Source organism: Haliotis rufescens, unplaced genomic scaffold, assembly GCF_023055435.1.
Source record: "Haliotis rufescens isolate VD_foot unplaced genomic scaffold, xgHalRufe1.0.p SCAF_325, whole genome shotgun sequence".
Taxonomy (NCBI): Eukaryota; Metazoa; Mollusca; class Gastropoda; order Lepetellida; family Haliotidae; genus Haliotis; species Haliotis rufescens.
In genome coordinates, this window is record NW_025964030.1 from 1 (window position 1) to 12,904 (window position 12,904).

Genomic DNA, 12,904 nt, shown 5'->3' on the forward strand with positions numbered 1-12,904 from the left:
GTTCGGAACCAGCATGGCCAAGGGTCATGGTGGTGGTCATGGTCATGGTCATGGAGGTGGTCATGGAGGTGGAAAGGGTCATGGCGGCAAAGGTCATGGTGGTGGCCATGGGGGCAAGGGACACGGAGGCCATGGTGGCGGACACGGGGGCAAAGGACATGGAGGCGGCCATGGAGGAAAGGGGCACCATGGATAAACATAGCAGCTGGTAGGTAGACGGTTAGATCTCACAATGGTTGTGTTGCAAACGTTCTTAACTGTGTTTTCCAAAGAACAATTAACGCCTGACGGGATGAACTCTTTCCTCGGGAATACTCGTTTCTGTAAACATAAAGTATATATCTCGGAGGCAATGTCCTCTGCAAATTTCAGTAGAAATGACATGCCTGATAACTTTGGCCTATTCTTCATTTCAGAAAGATGTGTCACGAGAAAGCCCTTGTTTTTTATTCCACTGCTGCTGGACAACAGGGAAACCACAACTCATGTAAAACATGATGATCTTGTATTTTGTTTGACCAGACCTCTGAATAAAAATACACTCCAAAGTGTTAAATCTGATTACACATTATCTTCTCTTTTATTGTGTACGGGGATCACTGGGCTAAAGTGAGAATGCTCTGGCCGCCAATACATTTACCTCTTACCAAATTGGTATGAGCAATGATTCATATGCACACTGGTTTATCATGGACTCTCTCTCTCTCTCTCTCTCTCTCTCTCTCTCTCTCTCTCTCTCTCTCTCTCTCTCTCTCTCTCTCTCTCTCTCTCTCACAAACACTAACAGACAAACAAGCCTACTGACACATTTGCTATCTTGATAGCGCCTCCCGCGTCCATATGATAAATTCAATGCATATCGACAATGGTGTGCATATTAGGTTAATACCATCAAATGACGACGAATCCTTGCTAAGTATGTGGGTTGATACAAGATATATATGACTCAGTGGCACATTTGAGAGACCCGACGCACGTACCAGTTGAAAGTAGTTGGGACATGCCATAGAGCAGGCGTTGTGCAGAATTGGACTGATTACTACCTCTATCCTAAGTTGCTTTATAGCTGCAGTTAAACACTACGGCATTTTGGATGACATGAGCCATGGTGTTTCGGGGAGTGGATTTTATAGCATGCACGAAACAAGGATGTGTCGCCTTATTATATCTCAGACCATACTCTCTTGCTGTCAGACTTAAACCTACGTCTGTCACTTGGGCTGTTATGTACATGCACTAAGTATTATTTTATTTGCACAATTGCTTTAGTTCTGTAGTCATTCTAGCATCCATATAGAAGAGAATGAATAATACAAACAGTAGCATAATTGTCAGATCGATGTTTTAATTCTTTGAGGCAATGATGATACACGAATCACAATCAATACAATAGGTTATCGACTACACAGTGGATTCCCAGCATCCAGATTCTCATGTGACTGTGTACTTAGGATATCAATCCCCAACGTCTCGGCAGCTTCATCCGTGGTGACCGTGTCCTCCGTGGCCATGACCTCCGTGACCATGACCTCCGTGACCATGACCATGTCCTCCATGACCGTGACCACCATGTCCATGTCCATGACCTCCATGTCCGTGACCACCATGTCCATGACCACCATGTCCGTGGCCACCATGACCGTGAGCACTAGCCAAACCCAAAACGGCTGCCAGAGCTGGAAAATAAACAAAGACACGCCCATGTATAAAGCATTACACTTTATATAGTAGATGTTGAGGAGGATGTTGCTTGAAACTTGAAGCAACACACTTTCCTGTGAAATTAACACTTTTACGCTGTTGGAATATAGGATTTGGAGTTACAATACTGTCATATCACACACAAACAACTCCATTTTAAAGATTGCATGGGACATGTTACTTTCCAGCGTTTCATTTCGGACAGCTAATACCATTTAAACTGATATAGCATGACAACAGAATGATAATACTCACCAAGGCCAAGAAGTGCGGCGAAGTTAGAGAACTGAATATTGTATCGTTATGTCCTTCTTTGGTAAGCGAAAGGAAAAAACTGATGGCTGCCAGTTTTTTACGAACTTATATACCTCGCGATCGCGGAAATGGTAGAAAAATTATATCATAATGATATTATTGCATAAACTGCTTTGTAACGCTTGTGGTGATGTCACAGTGGTTTTAGCTACACACCAAGCACACCGCAGAGCTCCAAGGAAGCCTATTAATATCCCGCAAGCGATGCATGTGGTGATTTGCTGTCGGCTAAATGTTTTCGTTTTACACATACATGTAGTTCAACCCCCTTTATCAATTACCATTAGACTGGCCTTCACCATACCCTCTTACCTTTTGTCGGGACAAGAACTATTTCAATTGTCTCTGTGGCATGTATTCGATAACAATAACAAACTTAATTTGAACAAAGGACACAAAGTAATTTCTCCTTAACAGACAACACCTAAAAGCTGGGCCATATCTATATTAGGACATGCGGAGATCGTGGCGGGAGATTAATGCAAAAGTTCAAACGCTTGAGAAAAAGTAAAATTGAAAAAAGTGCAGTTGATGTAGAAATTAAACATCTGGTTAATTAATCTGATTTGGAAAGGTGCGCCGCATCCCCATGCATGCACAGAACATGCTGTTACACCTCTATAAAAGAGAACGTGCAGAAGGTAACTTTACGTTTTCTGAGGTTTGCATTCATCAGAACCATCAAATATGCATTTTCTTAAAGTCGCAGTGCTCCTTGTAGCAGGTGAGCATACCTCGTTGGTGCCTTAATGTAAATCTACACTAGTCACGCTGTATAATCGCCTGGCTGAAAGTTCAGATCATTTGTGAGAAAAGTTACTTGACAGTCACTGTCAATCTATATAGCAAACCTAAATATGATATGCCATCTACTCCAACTGTCAACATTTTATTAACGCGATGTGACTGTGTTTACGTCTTAATAATTGCTTTTAACTAGCCTGAACAGTACACATTATCAGCGTCGCAAATAATGTATTGTGTTTTCTCTTTCTGACAGTTCTTGCTGCAGTGTTCGGAACCAGCATGGCCAAGGGTCATGGTGGTGGTCATGGTCATGGTCATGGAGGTGGTCATGGAGGTGGAAAGGGTCATGGCGGCAAAGGTCATGGTGGTGGCCATGGGGGCAAGGGACACGGAGGCCATGGTGGCGGACACGGGGGCAAAGGACATGGAGGCGGCCATGGAGGAAAGGGGCACCATGGATAAACATAGCAGCTGGTAGGTAGACGGTTAGATCTCACAATGGTTGTGTTGCAAACGTTCTTAACTGTGTTTTCCAAAGAACAATTAACGCCTGACGGGATGAACTCTTTCCTCGGGAATACTCGTTTCTGTAAACATAAAGTATATATCTCGGAGGCAATGTCCTCTGCAAATTTCAGTAGAAATGACATGCCTGATAACTTTGGCCTATTCTTCATTTCAGAAAGATGTGTCACGAGAAAGCCCTTGTTTTTTATTCCACTGCTGCTGGACAACGGGGAAACCACAACTCATGTAAAACATGATGATCTTGTATTTTGTTTGACCAGACCTCTGAATAAAAATACACTCCAAAGTGTTAAATCTGATTACACATTATCTTCTCTTTTATTGTGTACGGGGATCACTGGGCTAAAGTGAGAATGCTCTGGCCGCCAATACATTTACCTCTTACCAAATTGGTATGAGGAATGATTCATATGCACACTGGTTTATCATGGACTCTCTCTCTCTCTCTCTCTCTCTCTCTCTCTCTCTCTCTCTCTCTCTCTCTCTCTCTCTCTCTCTCTCTCTCTCTCTCTCTCACAAACACTAACAGACAAACAAGCCTACTGACACATTTGCTATCTTGATAGCGCCTCCCGCGTCCATATGATAAATTCAATGCATATCGACAATGGCGTGCATATTAGGTTAATACCATCAAATGACGACGAATCCTTGCTAAGTATGTGGGTTGATACAAGATATATATGACTCAGTGGCACATTTGAGAGACCCGACGCACGTACCAGTTGAAAGTAGTTGGGACATGCCATAGAGCAGGCGTTGTGCAGAATTGGACTGATTACTACCTCTATCCTAAGTTGCTTTATAGCTGCAGTTAAACACTACGGCATTTTGGATGACATGAGCCATGGTGTTTCGGGGAGTGGATTTTATAGCATGCACGAAACAAGGATGTGTCGTCTTATCATATCTCAGACCATACTCTCTTGCTGTCAGACTTAAACCTACGTCTGTCACTTGGGCTGTTATGTACATGCACTAAGTATTATTTTATTTGCACAATTGCTTTAGTTCTGTAGTCATTCTAGCATCCATATAGAAGAGAATGAATAATACAAACAGTAGCATAATTGTCAGATCGATGTTTTAATTCTTTGAGGCAATGATGATACACGAATCACAATCAATACAATAGGTTATCGACTACACAGTGGATTCCCAGCATCCAGATTCTCATGTGACTGTGTACTTAGGATATCAATCCCCAACGTCTCGGCAGCTTCATCCGTGGTGACCGTGTCCTCCGTGGCCATGACCTCCGTGACCATGACCTCCGTGACCATGACCATGTCCTCCATGACCGTGACCACCATGTCCATGTCCATGACCTCCATGTCCGTGACCACCATGTCCATGACCACCATGTCCGTGGCCACCATGACCGTGAGCACTAGCCAAACCCAAAACGGCTGCCAGAGCTGGAAAATAAACAAAGACACGCCCATGTATAAAGCATTACACTTTATATAGTAGATGTTGAGGAGGATGTTGCTTGAAACTTGAAGCAACACACTTTCCTGTGAAATTAACACTTTTACGCTGTTGGAATATAGGATTTGGAGTTACAATACTGTCATATCACACACAAACAACTCCATTTTAAAGATTGCATGGGACATGTTACTTTCCAGCGTTTTATTTCGGACAGCTAATACCATTTAAACTGATATAGCATGACAACAGAATGATAATACTCACCAAGGCCAAGAAGTGCGGCGAAGTTAGAGAACTGCATATTGTATCGTTATGTCCTTCTTTGGTAAGCGAAAGGAAAAAACTGATGGCTGCCAGTTTTTTACGAACTTATATACCTCGCGATCGCGGAAATGGTAGAAAAATTATATCATAATGATATTATTGCATAAACTGCTTTGTAACGCTTGTGGTGATGTCACAGTGGTTTTAGCTACACACCAAGCACACCGCAGAGCTCCAAGGAAGCCTATTAATATCCCGCAAGCGATGCATGTGGTGATTTGCTGTCGGCTAAATGTTTTCGTTTTACACATACATGTAGTTCAACCCCCTTTATCAATTACCATTAGACTGGCCTTCACCATACCCTCTTACCTTTTGTCGGGACAAGAACTATTTCAATTGTCTCTGTGGCATGTATTCGATAACAATAACAAACTTAATTTGAACAAAGGACACAAAGTAATTTCTCCTTAACAGACAACACCTAAAAGCTGGGCCATATCTATATTAGGACATGCGGAGATCGTGGCGGGAGATTAATGCAAAAGTTCAAACGCTTGAGAAAAAGTAAAATTGAAAAAAGTGCAGTTGATGTAGAAATTAAACATCTGGTTAATTAATCTGATTTGGAAAGGTGCGCCGCATCCCCATGCATGCACAGAACATGCTGTTACACCTCTATAAAAGAGAACGTGCAGAAGGTAACTTTACGTTTTCTGAGGTTTGCATTCATCAGAACCATCAAATATGCATTTTCTTAAAGTCGCAGTGCTCCTTGTAGCAGGTGAGCATACCTCGTTGGTGCCTTAATGTAAATCTACACTAGTCACGCTGTATAATCGCCTGGCTGAAAGTTCAGATCATTTGTGAGAAAAGTTACTTGACAGTCACTGTCAATCTATATAGGAAACCTAAATATGATATGCCATCTACTCCAACTGTCAACATTTTATTAACGCGATGTGACTGTGTTTACGTCTTAATAATTGCTTTTAACTAGCCTGAACAGTACACATTATCAGCGTCGCAAATAATGTATTGTGTTTTCTCTTTCTGACAGTTCTTGCTGCAGTGTTCGGAACCAGCATGGCCAAGGGTCATGGTGGTGGTCATGGTCATGGTCATGGAGGTGGTCATGGAGGTGGAAAGGGTCATGGCGGCAAAGGTCATGGTGGTGGCCATGGGGGCAAGGGACACGGAGGCCATGGTGGCGGACACGGGGGCAAAGGACATGGAGGCGGCCATGGAGGAAAGGGGCACCATGGATAAACATAGCAGCTGGTAGGTAGACGGTTAGATCTCACAATGGTTGTGTTGCAAACGTTCTTAACTGTGTTTTCCAAAGAACAATTAACGCCTGACGGGATGAACTCTTTCCTCGGGAATACTCGTTTCTGTAAACATAAAGTATATATCTCGGAGGCAATGTCCTCTGCAAATTTCAGTAGAAATGACATGCCTGATAACTTTGGCCTATTCTTCATTTCAGAAAGATGTGTCACGAGAAAGCCCTTGTTTTTTATTCCACTGCTGCTGGACAACGGGGAAACCACAACTCATGTAAAACATGATGATCTTGTATTTTGTTTGACCAGACCTCTGAATAAAAATACACTCCAAAGTGTTAAATCTGATTACACATTATCTTCTCTTTTATTGTGTACGGGGATCACTGGGCTAAAGTGAGAATGCTCTGGCCGCCAATACATTTACCTCTTACCAAATTGGTATGAGGAATGATTCATATGCACACTGGTTTATCATGGACTCTCTCTCTCTCTCTCTCTCTCTCTCTCTCTCTCTCTCTCTCTCTCTCTCTCTCTCTCTCTCTCTCACAAACACTAACAGACAAACAAGCCTACTGACACATTTGCTATCTTGATAGCGCCTCCCGCGTCCATATGATAAATTCAATGCATATCGACAATGGTGTGCATATTAGGTTAATACCATCAAATGACGACGAATCCTTGCTAAGTATGTGGGTTGATACAAGATATATATGACTCAGTGGCACATTTGAGAGACCCGACGCACGTACCAGTTGAAAGTAGTTGGGACATGCCATAGAGCAGGCGTTGTGCAGAATTGGACTGATTACTACCTCTATCCTAAGTTGCTTTATAGCTGCAGTTAAACACTACGGCATTTTGGATGACATGAGCCATGGTGTTTCGGGGAGTGGATTTTATAGCATGCACGAAACAAGGATGTGTCGTCTTATCATATCTCAGACCATACTCTCTTGCTGTCAGACTTAAACCTACGTCTGTCACTTGGGCTGTTATGTACATGCACTAAGTATTATTTTATTTGCACAATTGCTTTAGTTCTGTAGTCATTCTAGCATCCATATAGAAGAGAATGAATAATACAAACAGTAGCATAATTGTCAGATCGATGTTTTAATTCTTTGAGGCAATGATGATACACGAATCACAATCAATACAATAGGTTATCGACTACACAGTGGATTCCCAGCATCCAGATTCTCATGTGACTGTGTACTTAGGATATCAATCCCCAACGTCTCGGCAGCTTCATCCGTGGTGACCGTGTCCTCCGTGGCCATGACCTCCGTGACCATGACCTCCGTGACCATGACCATGTCCTCCATGACCGTGACCACCATGTCCATGTCCATGACCTCCATGTCCGTGACCACCATGTCCATGACCACCATGTCCGTGGCCACCATGACCGTGAGCACTAGCCAAACCCAAAACGGCTGCCAGAGCTGGAAAATAAACAAAGACACGCCCATGTATAAAGCATTACACTTTATATAGTAGATGTTGAGGAGGATGTTGCTTGAAACTTGAAGCAACACACTTTCCTGTGAAATTAACACTTTTACGCTGTTGGAATATAGGATTTGGAGTTACAATACTGTCATATCACACACAAACAACTCCATTTTAAAGATTGCATGGGACATGTTACTTTCCAGCGTTTTATTTCGGACAGCTAATACCATTTAAACTGATATAGCATGACAACAGAATGATAATACTCAGCAAGGCCAAGAAGTGCGGCGAAGTTAGAGAACTGCATATTGTATCGTAATGTCCTTCTTTGGTAAGCGAAAGGAAAAAACTGATGGCTGCCAGTTTTTTACGAACTTATATACCTCGCGATCGCGGAAATGGTAGAAAAATTATATCATAATGATATTATTGCATAAACTGCTTTGTAACGCTTGTGGTGATGTCACAGTGGTTTTAGCTACACACCAAGCACACCGCAGAGCTCCAAGGAAGCCTATTAATATCCCGCAAGCGATGCATGTGGTGATTTGCTGTCGGCTAAATGTTTTCGTTTTACACATACATGTAGTTCAACCCCCTTTATCAATTACCATTAGACTGGCCTTCACCATACCCTCTTACCTTTTGTCGGGACAAGAACTATTTCAATTGTCTCTGTGGCATGTATTCGATAACAATAACAAACTTAATTTGAACAAAGGACACAAAGTAATTTCTCCTTAACAGACAACACCTAAAAGCTGGGCCATATCTATATTAGGACATGCGGAGATCGTGGCGGGAGATTAATGCAAAAGTTCAAACGCTTGAGAAAAAGTAAAATTGAAAAAAGTGCAGTTGATGTAGAAATTAAACATCTGGTTAATTAATCTGATTTGGAAAGGTGCGCCGCATCCCCATGCATGCACAGAACATGCTGTTACACCTCTATAAAAGAGAACGTGCAGAAGGTAACTTTACGTTTTCTGAGGTTTGCATTCATCAGAACCATCAAATATGCATTTTCTTAAAGTCGCAGTGCTCCTTGTAGCAGGTGAGCATACCTCGTTGGTGCCTTAATGTAAATCTACACTAGTCACGCTGTATAATCGCCTGGCTGAAAGTTCAGATCATTTGTGAGAAAAGTTACTTGACAGTCACTGTCAATCTATATAGGAAACCTAAATATGATATGCCATCTACTCCAACTGTCAACATTTTATTAACGCGATGTGACTGTGTTTACGTCTTAATAATTGCTTTTAACTAGCCTGAACAGTACACATTATCAGCGTCGCAAATAATGTATTGTGTTTTCTCTTTCTGACAGTTCTTGCTGCAGTGTTCGGAACCAGCATGGCCAAGGGTCATGGTGGTGGTCATGGTCATGGTCATGGAGGTGGTCATGGAGGTGGAAAGGGTCATGGCGGCAAAGGTCATGGTGGTGGCCATGGGGGCAAGGGACACGGAGGCCATGGTGGCGGACACGGGGGCAAAGGACATGGAGGCGGCCATGGAGGAAAGGGGCACCATGGATAAACATAGCAGCTGGTAGGTAGACGGTTAGATCTCACAATGGTTGTGTTGCAAACGTTCTTAACTGTGTTTTCCAAAGAACAATTAACGCCTGACGGGATGAACTCTTTCCTCGGGAATACTCGTTTCTGTAAACATAAAGTATATATCTCGGAGGCAATGTCCTCTGCAAATTTCAGTAGAAATGACATGCCTGATAACTTTGGCCTATTCTTCATTTCAGAAAGATGTGTCACGAGAAAGCCCTTGTTTTTTATTCCACTGCTGCTGGACAACGGGGAAACCACAACTCATGTAAAACATGATGATCTTGTATTTTGTTTGACCAGACCTCTGAATAAAAATACACTCCAAAGTGTTAAATCTGATTACACATTATCTTCTCTTTTATTGTGTACGGGGATCACTGGGCTAAAGTGAGAATGCTCTGGCCGCCAATACATTTACCTCTTACCAAATTGGTATGAGGAATGATTCATATGCACACTGGTTTATCATGGACTCTCTCTCTCTCTCTCTCTCTCTCTCTCTCTCTCTCTCTCTCTCTCTCTCTCTCTCTCTCTCTCTCTCTCTCTCTCTCTCTCTCTCTCTCACAAACACTAACAGACAAACAAGCCTACTGACACATTTGCTATCTTGATAGCGCCTCCCGCGTCCATATGATAAATTCAATGCATATCGACAATGGTGTGCATATTAGGTTAATACCATCAAATGACGACGAATCCTTGCTAAGTATGTGGGTTGATACAAGATATATATGACTCAGTGGCACATTTGAGAGACCCGACGCACGTACCAGTTGAAAGTAGTTGGGACATGCCATAGAGCAGGCGTTGTGCAGAATTGGACTGATTACTACCTCTATCCTAAGTTGCTTTATAGCTGCAGTTAAACACTACGGCATTTTGGATGACATGAGCCATGGTGTTTCGGGGAGTGGATTTTATAGCATGCACGAAACAAGGATGTGTCGTCTTATCATATCTCAGACCATACTCTCTTGCTGTCAGACTTAAACCTACGTCTGTCACTTGGGCTGTTATGTACATGCACTAAGTATTATTTTATTTGCACAATTGCTTTAGTTCTGTAGTCATTCTAGCATCCATATAGAAGAGAATGAATAATACAAACAGTAGCATAATTGTCAGATCGATGTTTTAATTCTTTGAGGCAATGATGATACACGAATCACAATCAATACAATAGGTTATCGACTACACAGTGGATTCCCAGCATCCAGATTCTCATGTGACTGTGTACTTAGGATATCAATCCCCAACGTCTCGGCAGCTTCATCCGTGGTGACCGTGTCCTCCGTGGCCATGACCTCCGTGACCATGACCTCCGTGACCATGACCATGTCCTCCATGACCGTGACCACCATGTCCATGTCCATGACCTCCATGTCCGTGACCACCATGTCCATGACCACCATGTCCGTGGCCACCATGACCGTGAGCACTAGCCAAACCCAAAACGGCTGCCAGAGCTGGAAAATAAACAAAGACACGCCCATGTATAAAGCATTACACTTTATATAGTAGATGTTGAGGAGGATGTTGCTTGAAACTTGAAGCAACACACTTTCCTGTGAAATTAACACTTTTACGCTGTTGGAATATAGGATTTGGAGTTACAATACTGTCATATCACACACAAACAACTCCATTTTAAAGATTGCATGGGACATGTTACTTTCCAGCGTTTTATTTCGGACAGCTAATACCATTTAAACTGATATAGCATGACAACAGAATGATAATACTCACCAAGGCCAAGAAGTGCGGCGAAGTTAGAGAACTGCATATTGTATCGTAATGTCCTTCTTTGGTAAGCGAAAGGAAAAAACTGATGGCTGCCAGTTTTTTACGAACTTATATACCTCGCGATCGCGGAAATGGTAGAAAAATTATATCATAATGATATTATTGCATAAACTGCTTTGTAACGCTTGTGGTGATGTCACAGTGGTTTTAGCTACACACCAAGCACACCGCAGAGCTCCAAGGAAGCCTATTAATATCCCGCAAGCGATGCATGTGGTGATTTGCTGTCGGCTAAATGTTTTCGTTTTACACATACATGTAGTTCAACCCCCTTTATCAATTACCATTAGACTGGCCTTCACCATACCCTCTTACCTTTTGTCGGGACAAGAACTATTTCAATTGTCTCTGTGGCATGTATTCGATAACAATAACAAACTTAATTTGAACAAAGGACACAAAGTAATTTCTCCTTAACAGACAACACCTAAAAGCTGGGCCATATCTATATTAGGACATGCGGAGATCGTGGCGGGAGATTAATGCAAAAGTTCAAACGCTTGAGAAAAAGTAAAATTGAAAAAAGTGCAGTTGATGTAGAAATTAAACATCTGGTTAATTAATCTGATTTGGAAAGGTGCGCCGCATCCCCATGCATGCACAGAACATGCTGTTACACCTCTATAAAAGAGAACGTGCAGAAGGTAACTTTACGTTTTCTGAGGTTTGCATTCATCAGAACCATCAAATATGCATTTTCTTAAAGTCGCAGTGCTCCTTGTAGCAGGTGAGCATACCTCGTTGGTGCCTTAATGTAAATCTACACTAGTCACGCTGTATAATCGCCTGGCTGAAAGTTCAGATCATTTGTGAGAAAAGTTACTTGACAGTCACTGTCAATCTATATAGGAAACCTAAATATGATATGCCATCTACTCCAACTGTCAACATTTTATTAACGCGATGTGACTGTGTTTACGTCTTAATAATTGCTTTTAACTAGCCTGAACAGTACACATTATCAGCGTCGCAAATAATGTATTGTGTTTTCTCTTTCTGACAGTTCTTGCTGCAGTGTTCGGAACCAGCATGGCCAAGGGTCATGGTGGTGGTCATGGTCATGGTCATGGAGGTGGTCATGGAGGTGGAAAGGGTCATGGCGGCAAAGGTCATGGTGGTGGCCATGGGGGCAAGGGACACGGAGGCCATGGTGGCGGACACGGGGGCAAAGGACATGGAGGCGGCCATGGAGGAAAGGGGCACCATGGATAAACATAGCAGCTGGTAGGTAGACGGTTAGATCTCACAATGGTTGTGTTGCAAACGTTCTTAACTGTGTTTTCCAAAGAACAATTAACGCCTGACGGGATGAACTCTTTCCTCGGGAATACTCGTTTCTGTAAACATAAAGTATATATCTCGGAGGCAATGTCCTCTGCAAATTTCAGTAGAAATGACATGCCTGATAACTTTGGCCTATTCTTCATTTCAGAAAGATGTGTCACGAGAAAGCCCTTGTTTTTTATTCCACTGCTGCTGGACAACGGGGAAACCACAACTCATGTAAAACATGATGATCTTGTATTTTGTTTGACCAGACCTCTGAATAAAAATACACTCCAAAGTGTTAAATCTGATTACACATTATCTTCTCTTTTATTGTGTACGGGGATCACTGGGCTAAAGTGAGAATGCTCTGGCCGCCAATACATTTACCTCTTACCAAATTGGTATGAGGAATGATTCATATGCACACTGGTTTATCATGGACTCTCTCTCTCTCTCTCTCTCTCTCTCTCTCTCTCTCTCTCTCTCTCTCTCTCTCTCTCTCTCTCTCTCTCTCTCTCTCACAAACACTAA

The 12,904-nt window shown here is 42.4% G+C and overlaps 5 long non-coding RNA genes across 5 annotated transcripts; all 5 read left to right on the top strand.

The window, feature by feature from the left end:
- Window positions 1-6: 6 nt before the first annotated feature.
- Window positions 7-566, top strand: LOC125371985. The gene is made up of 2 exons (XR_007217936.1): window positions 7-208; window positions 417-566. It is a non-coding gene; the product is annotated as an uncharacterized LOC125371985 (long non-coding RNA).
- Window positions 567-2,644: 2,078 nt separating this feature from the next.
- Window positions 2,645-3,595, top strand: LOC125371983. The gene is made up of 3 exons (XR_007217934.1): window positions 2,645-2,740; window positions 3,017-3,237; window positions 3,446-3,595. It is a non-coding gene; the product is annotated as an uncharacterized LOC125371983 (long non-coding RNA).
- Window positions 3,596-5,677: 2,082 nt separating this feature from the next.
- LOC125371973 lies at window positions 5,678-6,628 on the top strand. The gene is made up of 3 exons (XR_007217926.1): window positions 5,678-5,773; window positions 6,050-6,270; window positions 6,479-6,628. It is a non-coding gene; the product is annotated as an uncharacterized LOC125371973 (long non-coding RNA).
- Window positions 6,629-8,694: 2,066 nt separating this feature from the next.
- LOC125371974 lies at window positions 8,695-9,645 on the top strand. The gene is made up of 3 exons (XR_007217927.1): window positions 8,695-8,790; window positions 9,067-9,287; window positions 9,496-9,645. It is a non-coding gene; the product is annotated as an uncharacterized LOC125371974 (long non-coding RNA).
- A 2,090-nt stretch (window positions 9,646-11,735) lies between these two features.
- Window positions 11,736-12,686, top strand: LOC124149572. Its single transcript, XR_006863128.2, has 3 exons — window positions 11,736-11,831; window positions 12,108-12,328; window positions 12,537-12,686. It is a non-coding gene; the product is annotated as an uncharacterized LOC124149572 (long non-coding RNA).
- The last annotated feature ends 218 nt before the right edge of the window (window positions 12,687-12,904 follow it).